Source organism: Magnolia sinica, chromosome 18 (assembly GCF_029962835.1).
Source record: "Magnolia sinica isolate HGM2019 chromosome 18, MsV1, whole genome shotgun sequence".
NCBI classification, from domain to species: domain Eukaryota; kingdom Viridiplantae; phylum Streptophyta; class Magnoliopsida; order Magnoliales; family Magnoliaceae; genus Magnolia; species Magnolia sinica.
In genome coordinates this window covers 36,336,716-36,349,766 of record NC_080590.1, presented here as the reverse complement: position 1 = coordinate 36,349,766, position 13,051 = coordinate 36,336,716, and positions in this window count along the sequence as shown.

Genomic DNA, 13,051 nt, shown 5'->3' with positions numbered 1-13,051 from the left:
TGATACATACATAACACGAGGTCCTAACAATCGATTACAAGGTAGGATACATCTCATGGGATGAGTCAAGTGGGCTTCCTCACTCCCTTTATCATGACAACTAGGCTTTTCTAAGAGAGCCCGATACGAATACAAGGCGGGCCTTGGTAGGATCCACACATCCAGGACTATGTAACCCTACAAACGGTCCTGCTCATTATCTAAGTGGGCCCTTGGGTTTGGGTTACTAGGCTTGGACATGCACATGCATCTAGGTGGGCCACATTCCCTATGAAAGGCCCGGTATAAACACAAGATGGGCTCCAAGGCTTGGATGATCCTGCAGTGTATGGTGGAAAGCATCATTTATCAAATGGGGGCCCAACGGTTTAAGGTAGCCCAACAAGGGAAAGATGAGTATTACTAGCATCAATGTGATCCAAGGGTTTGGAATAGCCTAATAAGGGAAGGTGGGTAATACAATCATCAATGAGGGCCTAACGGTTTGTGGTAAGCCCAATAAGAGGAGATGAAAATGGGCCTAACAATGGGCCTTAGGGAGATTACAACGTAGACATTTAACCATCATTGCTCCCAAGGTAATGGGCTTAACAATGGGCCCTAGGGAGGATTTCAACGGTGGACTTTTAACCATTATTATCTCCTAGTGTGGTCCACTTGGGATTTAAATCTAAGTCTCTATGGGGCCCACGACCCTTATACAAATCGGGAAAAGGATGGACATCATGTATGAAACACATATAACATGATCGACCTCATAAGGCAGCCATATGGTGGGCATATAATCCATAAATCAGGGTGGGCCTCTCAAGGCAATGGGGACCAAGACCTTAGAGAAATGGATGAACGGTGTGAATATAATACATACATCATGGGGGCTTCACTCATCATAATTAGGCCTCATATAAGGGCCTCACATGCATTACATTGGGCCTCACTCATGGGACTCATACACTTCACATTGGGCCTCACACATGGGCCTTAAAAACATCACAATGGGCCTCACACAAGGGCCTAATATACTTCTCAATAGGCCTCATCATATGGGCCTCGTATACATCACATTGAGCCTCATCATATGGACCTCAAATACATCACATTGGGTCTCATTCAAAAGGCCTCATACAAACACAATGGGCGTCTCATACAGCCACAATGAGCCTCACATACAGCCCCAATATCTAGGGAATGGATGAACGGTGTGTACACAACACATACATCATATTGGGCCTCATAAAGCAGCCCATGGCCCAACAAAAGGGATGGACAACATGTATACAACACATAAATCGTGATGGGCTCCAAGGGATGGACGTCTAGCCCATCTGGGCCTGCTGGACGTCCAGTACCTGGACGGCCTGGATGGAACAATATCATGGTGGGCCTGCATAAGGCAGCCCATGGTTGGGCACATACATAAGGTGGGCTTCTCAAGACAATGGGGCCCATGACACTAAAAAAAAAAGAATGGATAGGGTGTATATGATACACACATCATGGTGAGGCCCGAGACTTAGAATCAAGTCAATCTATGTCTTGTGTGGGCCACACCATGCACACAGTTGAGAGGTTTACCCTCCATTAAAGCATTCACAATCATTAGTTGGCCCCACCAAGATGTGGTTCACAAATCCAGTCCATCCATTAAGCGTGTCCCACTTGGTTAAGGGGTCAGGCCGAGTTTCAAAAGCATCCAAATTTCAGGTGGGCCCCAGCAAATGTTTATATATGTTTTAGGCATGTTTCCATATGATTTTAGATGGTGTGGGCCACCTGAGTTTCGTGTATGGCTAATTTTTAGGGAAACCCATTCTTTAAAGGGGACCCATCAAATGCATGGTGCTGATATTCGACATACACCATGGTGGGGCCTGTGGTGGGGCCCACCGTCCTTGCCAAAACCTCAAGCAGCAGGACGTTGCTTGCTGCAGCGTCCACTGGACGCTCACAGCAATAGCGTCAAGCATGCTTATGGTTTTTTTTTCTTGCTAGTTTTTCATAGGTAGGGCTCACATCAAGATGATTTAGTCCATCTGTTGGATTCTATGGCTCGTGACAAACCCAATGAGCCCAATATTCAACATGTTTTGACGTGCAGCATTACAGTGGACCCTAATAGATTTTAATAGTAAATATCACTGTTTTTAATGATGTGGCCTGCTAGAGATTCAGATTGGCTTCATTTTTCGGCTTAAGGGCTAAAATGAGTTGGAAAATTGAATGGACAGCATGGATTAAATACATACATCATGTGGTCCCATAACCGTGCCCTGTTGAAGCAGTTGGAACGCTGCTTGCTGCAGCATCCCTTGGATGCTGGCAGTAGCGTCCTCCTGCTGCATATATATACATATATGAAAAGTGTGCACATGTGTGCATGGGTGCATGTGTGAGTTTGGCTAGCCTAATGGGCCATGCTTAGACAATTGGGCAACAAGGAGGCCGGTCCCAATGTTTGGACAGCCATGTGGTTCATTGGATGAACGGTCTAGATATCACATACACTCATCAAGTGGACCACAAAATATGAGAGAGAGAGAGAGAGAGAGAGAGAGAGAGAGAACGTGTGGAGGAGAGGAGCTCCGCCATTATGAGCCCTCCCTTAGAAATACAATACATACATCATCTTGGGTACCAAATCTTGTGGGCCCACAAATATGAAATCAAGGGTAGAGATCCCTTTTCCACCACTAAGTGCAAGGTTTAGATGACCTTCTTGCAATGGAGATCAAAATAAACATCATGATGGGGTCCATGGGGAATGGCCCCATCATGTAATGTGCATATGCATCACGGTGGGCCATTGACCACACTTACGGTCCAAAGTAGGATATCTACCATCAACCGGTAGGCCCCACTTGTCCCATGAATAAAATCAAGATCTAACCCTAAGATCGCCCACCTATGGTCCTCTTCTTTAGCTCCTTGGAATCCTTGGCTCCTAAGCTCCCTCTTTGATAGAGGATGATAAAGATTGAAGGGTTGGATGGTGAGATTTGGGGGTAGGAAAGTGGGCCTTGATCTTGGGTTCTCTTTTCTCTCCTTGGCCTTTTTCTCTCTTACTTGCTTATAAATAGTAGAGAATGAGATGGGATGAAGTGATGGATGGGAGAGAGGGATGGTGTTATGTAAGGAGAGATGGGATGAGAGGTATAGGTGTGTAAGAGAGAGTTGACTTTGGGGATAGCTTGTGTAAGAGAGGGATGGGTGTGATAGGTGGAGTGATGGGTTGTGTACTTGACTAGTACTTGATTGATTGATGTAATGTTTGGGTAGAGATTCTCTTGGGATTCATAATGCATAGCATTTCTTCGAAATAAACATGGGCCCACAACTCCTAACTTGGGTATTACTTTGGCGTACGAGATGCGGCGTTGGAACCGCGACGATGGCACAGTCGCTAGGGTATAAGTTTTGAGTCGAGTCGACTAAGATCCACGGGATGCGACTTATGGTCGCGTGCAAATGTCGACTATAGGTCACAGGTCATCCGAATTCGACGGGGAGGATCGTGAAAGTCTAAGGAATGGTATAGACTAGGATACGGGCCTTACATTACTGAACTCAGTGGTGGAGACCTTTCATCCCAAGTTACCATTAGTTCTCTCATATAGGATGACCACACAAAAATAATAGCAATTACAGGTTAGTCATACAATCTACTAGTCATAGAACAATAGGGTACTGAGATCTCTGGAATATTAGTCTCCATTGACCACACATTGACCAATAGACATTGTGTGCATACTCAAGTTCCCAAGGACATTAAGAGAAATTCTCTCATTTAACCCATAAACATGTATAATTTAAGATATATACATATATATTAGTTCTAGTGTTAATGATTTGCCTACAAAGAACTGATTATCATAATCTACGATCAAGATCATTAAAATAAGAGTTAAAATTAACACATTGGCTTTACAGGGCACACAACACTCACATTAAAACCTCTATAAGAGAGGGCAAAGTCCTACACATTGTGTAAGTTAGCTTGTAGGGTAATCTTATCCCTTGTCTCTTATAGGTATACCTGCATACCCTCACATTCTTTATAGATCAACGAAGTGATAGTGAGTGCGCGTGCACGCACATTCTGCTTGTTAACCATTACTTCTTGGAAGATCAATGTGTTGGTATTATGTGACCTAGAAAGCTAATAATAATGGCTAGGATCACATATATGGTGACCACATGTGTTTGGTTTATACATTGTATGCTATAATTAATGTATAAAAAACTTTTTAGTAGTTGTGATTTTGTGGGTTATAAGGAGAGACTTCTCTAGTTATCATAAGGGAATGTGAGTTTAAACACAAAATACTATTGGCCAATGGAAAGTTGTGTTTCATGGATCTTAATAACCTAAATTTCATTACTATAATAGCAAGATTGGACAATCCATAAAAAATGTTAAATGTGGTCATTATGAATGTAAGAACCACCAACAAGTTAGGATAAAGTCTCCACTATCAGGACAATTGTGTCATGATCTTACCCTAAATAAGAGTGCGAGTGTTCATGAATGTAGATTATTGTTTTTAAGCCTGAATGATCACTTGCATTGAAGGATCGCATTAAGTCTCTAGTTTGGGAGACCAATCATGCCTAGGTCAAATCGACTTGATCATGTAATATTTTTAACAAATCCTTAGACATGGGGTTTTATGTGCAGTACACACTACTAGTGTTTTGTTCTTTGGCTCACTCTGTAACGTTTATCAAGGATTCAATCATAATTCATATGCTTTAATAAAGAATTTACTGGTTACAGCGTGGAATTTATTGGTGGCTTGAATCTTAATGATTGTACTATCCATCAAGTGATTTTCTAGTTGGGCATGACAATTAAAAAATTTATATATTTAATTAAAATTTTTTAATTATTAATAATTTATTTTAACTGTTAAAAGTGTTGTATCATATGAACATTTAATGGTTGAGATTTTGTGATCCCTTACTTAAATCAACATTGGATTATAGTCAGGAATGGATATTAATGGACAATTGGGATACATGGATAAAGTAAGTACATAGACTTTTTATATAATGGGGCATACTGAAGGCTTGATGATTGAGGAGAAACATACAAGTGAATTATTCTAAAATACTAATTCATCATTACATATGGAAGTAATTTATAATCATCTAGTTAGGATCAATTTAAACAAACCCATTCTATATGATGGGGTTTTTCCTCCTCAGTTCAGAGGAGAGATGGAGCAGCGGGTTGAAAAATCGGAGTAGTTTATCGTGCTACTCGACCGGTTGAGTGGGCCACTCGACCGGTCGTGGGTGGCGCTCAACCGGTCGAGTGGGGCTTGAGTCGAGTGGGCGGCTCGACCGGTCGAGGACTCAGCTCGACCAATCGAGCTTACACAGATTTGAGTTTGGATCTTGTGCGGACTACAGAAATCTTAGGCCTTTCGCGACGGGGTGCGGAAGGGAGTTTCCTAAACTATAAATAGGGGTGCCTATAACTTTTCTATGCAATGCAAGAGGGTTTCTTAAAGCTTTGTAAGGGTTTGTTAAAGGGTTTAAGGCTATCAAAGATGTGAGAGAGAGAAAAAGAGAAAGAGGAAGCTTGTGGAAGGGAGGTTCTAATCGTAAAGGTGATCTATTGTGCACTTGACATCTCAGCGCTTCTACATCCTCGTAATCGGTGAGATATCTCTGTTTTTCTTTTATTCTCTTATTGTTTATCTGATCCTGCATGAATGAAGAAGGTTTGATCCAAGCGGTGTGTGCTTGTGATCGGTTGTAACGTTCTGCTTGATAGTAAATTGTTGATCTGGACGAGGTCCCGTGATTTTTACCTCTCTGAGGGTTTTCCACATAAAAATCTCTTGTGTGGTGTAGTTTATGCTTTGATTATTTTCATTGCTTTATTATTCCATAATTCTGGTATTTTTGAGAGGCTAGATCCTAAGGTTTTGTGCAAGGCCCCCAACAAAGTGGTATTAGAGCTAAGTTCATTGAACAGAGTGGGATCGGTTCTGAATTATGGAATGTGGCTCATTAAGGATGATCAGCCTCAATGGTTCTAACTAGACCATATGGAAGGCTAAGATGGAGGACTTGCTTTATTGTAAGGACTTGTATTCTCCAATTCAAGGCATATCAGCAAAGTCAAAGGATATGACAGATAATGTTTGGAAGAAATTGGACTGAAAGGTGGTAGGGTTTATCAGACAATGGTTGGACGATTCCATATTCTACCATGTGTCTACGGAGACCTCAGCCGCTAGCCTATGACTGAAACTGTAAGGGTTGTATGAGAGGAAGATAGCCAGCAATAAGATTTTTCTAATACAACGACTTGTGAATCTCAAGTTCAAAGATGGTGGTTCTGTGACTGAGCACATAAATGAGGTCAGCAATATAGTGAACCAGCTCTCCGCTATGAAGATGGTCCTAGATGATGAATTACAGGCTCTGTTATTGCTTAGCTCATTGCCTAATAGTTGGGAGACATTGGTGGTGTCTCTAAGTAAATTCGCGCTAGACGGAAAGGTATCCATGGAACAGATAACTAGCTGTCTCTTCAATGAGGAGACAAGGAGGAAGTCTCAGGGGTCTATTCAGCAAGAGGCCCTTTGACACAAGAACGTGGGAGAGAAAAGAATAGAAAAGGCGAGAAGGCCTGAGATAAATCAAGAGGCAAGTCGATTACCAGGAAAGATGTTCAATGCTAGAATTGTAACAAGAAGGGCTACTATAAGCATAAATGTCGTAAGAATAAGAACGACAAGAAAGGAAAAGGAAAGGAGAAGGAAGATGAATTTGATTCCAGTGTTGTCGCTTCAGATGACAATGTTGTAGTTATTTTTTCAGCAAATCACAATGTATGTCTCATGGTTACGAGTCAGGACATTGACTGGGTGATAGACCCCGGATCCTTGTTTCATGTGACTCTATGCAGGGATTTCTTCATAAGGTACATGTCAGGTGACTATGGGACCATGAAGATGAGAAATTCTGGCATATCGAAGATCGTAGGGGTCGGAGATATTTGTGTGAAGACTGATGTGGGCTGCACATTAGTTCTCAGGGATGTGAGGTATATCCTAGACCTTCGCCTTAACTTGATGTCGATGGGAATGTTGGAAGATGATAGCTATGAAAGCCTATTTGTTGGTGGGTGCTGGAAGCTCATCAAGGGTTCATTGATCGCATCCAGAAAAAAGAAGTGTTGCACCCTTTATAAGCAAGTGTCAGTGTGTGCAAGGGTGGGTTGAACGCAGCGGAAGATTCAGCTATTAACATGTGACACAGGCGTCTAGGCCACATGAGTGAGAAAGGGCTTCATGTACTAGAAAAGAAGCGGCTCTTTCCAGACATGATAGGTATACCTCTCAAAACCTGTATTGATTGTTTATCAGGGAAACAACATAGAGTTTTATTTGTTAAATCTGCTTCTCATGTTAATAAAGTGCATGCATTAGATTTGGTTTATTCTGATATTTGTGGTCCTATGAGGACAAAACCTTATGTGGGGCATTGTATTTTGTTACTTTTATATATGATGCATCTAGGAGGGTTTGGGTTTATGCTTTGAAATCCAAGGACGAGGTATTTAGCATGTTTAAATTGTTTCATTCTATGGTCGAGAGAGAGACAGGTAGATCATTAAAGTGCATCTGCACTGACAATGGTGGTGAATACATTGGTGACTTCCACCAATATGGTAAGTCCCTGGGTATACAACATGAACAGACGGTTCCCAAGACCCCCCAGCATAATGGTGTAGCTGATCGAATGAATCGTACCATTGTTGAGAGAATCAAATGCATATTATCCCATGCGAAGTTGCCCAAGATGTTCTGGGGAGAAGCAATGCATATGATAGTGTATTTGATAAACAGGTCTCCATCAGCCCCGTTGAATAGAGAAGTACCTGAGAAGGTGTGGACTGGACAGGATCCATCGTACAATCATCTCAAGGTGTTTGGATGCAGGGCATCTATTCACGTACCAAAGGACGAGAGGTCCAAGCTTGATATGAAGATCAGACAATGTGTTCTTGGGGTACGATGATGAAAAGTTTGGTTACAAATTATTGGATCCAACCGAGAAGAAGCTCGTCAGGAGCAGAGATGTGGTTTTCTTTGAAGATCAGTGTATAGAAAACATTGGTAAGACAGAAGAACCAGCCTAGTTCAGGTGAGCTAGAGGACATGGATCAGGTTATTCCTCTCGTGGTGCCTGATAACGGGGGAGTACAACACAGTGCAGAGGACGAGAGAGTTTCTATAGAAGATGGACCAGGAGAGCAGCCTCCACTTGATCCACATGTTGAGCCACAAGTGAGAAGGTTATATAAGGACAGACAGTCGTTCAAGAGGTACTCACCGCATGAGTACATTATGCTCACTGATGGGGGAGAGCCAGAAGATTATTAAGAGGCCCTAGCTGACGAGCATAAGGGGCAGTGGTTGAAAGCTATGCAAGAGGAGATGAAATCTTTGCATAAGAACCACACCTATGATATGGTGAAACTGCCTAAGGGCATGAAAGCTTTAAGAAACAAGTGGGTGTTTAGAAAAAAGATTGAGTAAAAGAATTCACAAACGAGGTTCAAGGCCAGACTTATGGTGAAAGGGTTTGGTCAGAGAAAAGGTATACATTTCGAGGAGATATTCTCACCAGTGGTGAAGATGACATCCATACAGGTATTCCTTGGGTTGGCAGCTAGCATGGATCTGGAGATAGAGCAGTTAGATGTTAAAACTGTCTTTCTCCATAGTGACCTGGAAGAAGAGATCTACATGCATCAACCAAAGGGGTTCGAAGTCAAGGGCAATGAGCATATGGTGTGTAGGCTGAGGTAGAGCTTGTATGGGCTGAAACAAGCTCCATGGCAATGGTACAAGAAGTTCATCTCGTTCATGTTACAGCATGGGTATGACAGAACGGAGTCGGACCACTGTGTGTTTAGGCGTAAGTTCTTAGATGGTGATTTCTTAGTTTTGCTATTATACGTTAATGACATGCTCATCATGGGAAAAGACATCAAGAAGATCGACCAGCTAAAACAGGAGTTGGGCAAGTCGTTTGTGATGAAAGACTTGGGCTTAGCTAAACAGATCTTAGGAATGGAGATAACCCGTGACAGAAGCAATAGGAAGCTCTGGCTATTACAAGAGCGGTATATTGAGAAAGTCCTACAGCAGTTCAATATGAATGTAGCAAAGTCGGTCAGTACTCCACTGGATGGTCACTTTAGATTAAGCGACAGACAGTATCCCAAGACGAAGGCAGAGGTGGAAGAGATGTAGAAGATACCCTACGCATTAGTTGTAGGAAGTTTAATATATGCTATGGTGTGTACATGCCCAGACATAGCATATGCGGTTGGTGTTGTCAGCTGGTATCTTGTCAATCCTAGTAAAGAGCATTGGGCAGCGGTAAAATGGATACTGCGGTATCTAAGAGCTCATCCAGGTTGAGCCTATGCTATGGTGACGAAAAACCTGTGTTAGAGGACTACACAGATGCAAATATGGCAGGTGATAAAGACTCTAGAAAGTCTATATCAGGGTTTATGTTTATGTTTATAGGAAGAGCAGTTTCTTAGCAGAGCAAGCTACAGAAAGTCGTAGCATTGTCGACGACAGAGGCCGAGTATATTACAGTCACAAAGGCATGTAAAGAGATGCTTTGGATGAAGAGGTTCCTACAGGAACTTAGCTTGAAGTAGGAGTAGCACGTGGTCTATTGTGATAGTTAAAGTGCTATACACTTGAGTAAGAATTCAAGTCAGCACTCCAAGTCGAAGCACATAAAGATTCAGTATCACTGGATTAGGGATACTTTGGAACAGAAGGCGTTACAGCTTTAGAAGGTCTACACGGACGATAATGGATCAGACATGATGACCAAGACTTTTCTCAAGGGCAAATTTGAGGTTTGTAGAAATCAGGCTGGTTTGAAGAAGGTGAATTCCTCCTAAGTCGGAAAGGGGAAGATTTGATGGGGTTTTTCCTCCTCAATTCAGAGGAGAGATGGAGCAGCAGGTTAAAAAATTGGAGTAGTTTACAGTGCTGCTCGACCGGTCGAGTGGGCCACTCGATCGATCGTGGGTGGCACTCGATCAGTCGAGTGGGGCTCGACTCAAAGTCCAGCGACCATCCAATATTTTTCTCAAGAGTGCTTGCCTAGTCGAGGGAGGTGCTCGACCGGTCGAGGACTCAAGTTTACCAGTCGAGCTTACGCAGATTTGAGTCCGGATCTTGTGCGGACTGTGAAAATCTGAGGCCTTTCGCGACAGGGTGCGGATGGGAGTTTCCTAAACTATAAATAGGGGTGCCTAAGGATTTTTGTTCACTCTCCAAGTATAGGGTTGTGATGTAGTAATAAACTTGGTGAGACCGAGGTCGAATCCACAAGGACTGAAACCTGTATGTAATCTGAAACTAAATAGAAGTAGAACTAGACCAAGATGAAATTTAAATCGATTGTAATTTGAGGAATAATGGTGAACTACTAATTTAAAACCTAAGGAATTTAGAAGAAGGAAACTAGAGATTCAGAGGATCCACTTGTAGAGATTAGGAAAATTTACGCTTGATTCATGAACTTAACTGGACTCCGAGTCCCATCTTCATCCAGTTGGAAGATATATCAGTAAAGCACAATATGAACTTCCTTTGATCTAGTTTTCACAAGATAAGACGGATGTAAATTAGAATGGATTCCATCACCAAACCATGCCCATGAGACAAGATAAACAACAAAATTAAACCAATCCACAGCCAATCTGAGAGATGTATGAATGTTTAGGAAGGATTCCGTCATCCAACCATGCCCAGGAGACGATGGTGAACAACAGGGTTCCCAAATTCATAAACCCTAAGATGCTAAGAACATGCTTAAAGCTATCGCAGATCTATTATAATTTCAGTCACAATAAACCATTAAAAACTAAAAGCATTCCATATAATTAAACTAGAACCAAACAGAAGGTTCATCAACATGAATCAGAGTCGTAGAATCATTCCCATCATGCCACAAGCTTCACCTCTCAACCCTAGCTAAGAGGTTTAGCCCAACATGATTAGGCTGGATCTCTCAAATAATAATAAATAAATAACAAAAAATTAAAATTCTAAAGAACAAACTCTCTGTCTCTGACATTCTCTGACTTCAAGCACTCCCTGGAGAATTGACTCCCTTTGCTGGCCTTCACGGCTGCCCTGATCTTAAGGATACCCTCTCTCTTTCTTCTCTTCTCTTTTTATAGGAAGCAGGGAGGAGTGAATTCAGTACTGGAGTCGGCAGAAGAGGCGGTGGAGTGCAGCTTACGCAGCTTTACAAATCATGTGCGCAGCAAACCGTCGAGTGCAGCCAGTTTCGATAAAACACAGCCCAGATGCACAATCCATTCCGTTTGGCCTTCTTGGCCTTGGGCGAACGCATCTTGGGAGAGCTTTAAATGGTCCAGATCATTCAACTGACCAAGATCATGATCATGGAACGGCCCACAGCGTCCAGATTACATGGACACAGGGCGTTGCGAATTTTCTTACATTGCGAAGGCCGGTGGGCCCCACAGTATTGTTTTCTGATAAATCCGATCTGTTAATTGGATTACTGGCGAAAAATTAGTTAGGAAAGAGTGGTTTTTATTGAGTTTTGGTGCGGTCCACTGTATCAAAGTAACTCGCCGTTAATCTTGTGTTTTCTAGCAATCCACGTGTGTAAGTTTACATGGGTTCAAAAATCCAACTTGGCTAGAGTTATGCCCACCCTCTGGAGTGAAATGATGGTCTGGATCATGCGAAATGATGATGGGTGGGGCCCACAAGAAAAACCCAGCCCGGACAGTGTCCTCCGCTGCCTGCTTGCACATGAATGGTCGGGTCAAGGCAGTCAAAGATACCTTGACGTTGTGGTGTGGCGCGGGTGCGTGTACTCCATGCACACGCGCTGTACATGTGGGGTCTAGTATGATGTATATGTAAGATCTGCTCCGTCCATTTGTTGTGAAACCCCATTTAATGGGTTGATACCAAAATTGAAGTATATCAAGATATCATGTGGGCCCCAAATCAGAGATTTGTGGGCTGATCTGTCCGTTGGACCACTTCCATAAGGATCCAATGGCTGAAATTTTACATGTACGGTTAATTTATGGTCCTCAGGCTATATATGTAGTTTCAAGCCAAACGGATAGTGGGAACCCTGTGATCTTGCATTCTTGATGATTTTTGGGCCCGTTTAGTGTGACACACGTGATTTTCTTGAATCTCAGCCGTATAGAATCATCGATATCAGTCCCCTTGAGTCCGTACCTTGCCTTGGTGATTTATGAGCTTCAAAAATATACTTTTATTGTACTTTTTCAGTCCAAGCTCCTAAATACACCCTGCATCACAAACATGACTAAATCGGACTGTCAAACAGTACCATGTTCATATATTCAGGCAATAGCTGGGGTCTGATATGCAATATTTGACCCTCAACACAACTCCCAACTAGCATTTTGCTAGTCCCGAGCAAAGTATGTGAAAAATAAATTGAGAATTACAGGACGATTTCTAAGAACTCGAGTGATTTTCGAAAATAATCCAGATACTAGAAGTCTAAGATTTATGAATGTTGGGCATTACATTCACCTATACTCAAGCGCAAAATAGACTTCATAATCATGATCAAAGTATTAATCCATCAATTAGCAAAAATTTTAAACATTAAGATCCATCAATGTATAGTGTAATCTCGGCTTATCATTAAGGTTCACTTCTCTATTTCATGATATCATTGGTAATTAATTAGAGAATTCATGACAATCAAAACCTAAACCCAAAACCTACCTCATAAATCAACCTACCAAGTTGTGATTTTTCTATTAAAAGTAATGCCAATGAAAGGAATCAAATCCTCACCTATAGGGAGCAAACCTATGGTGAAGACCAGTCGCCCAATATTTTTTGAATGTCAACTGTGGGGAGTTAAACCTTCACCTATAGGGAGTAAACCTATGGTGAAGACCATTTGCTCAACCCTGGGTATTTTCTTTTTCTTCAATTCTTCTTTTTCTTTTTTTTAT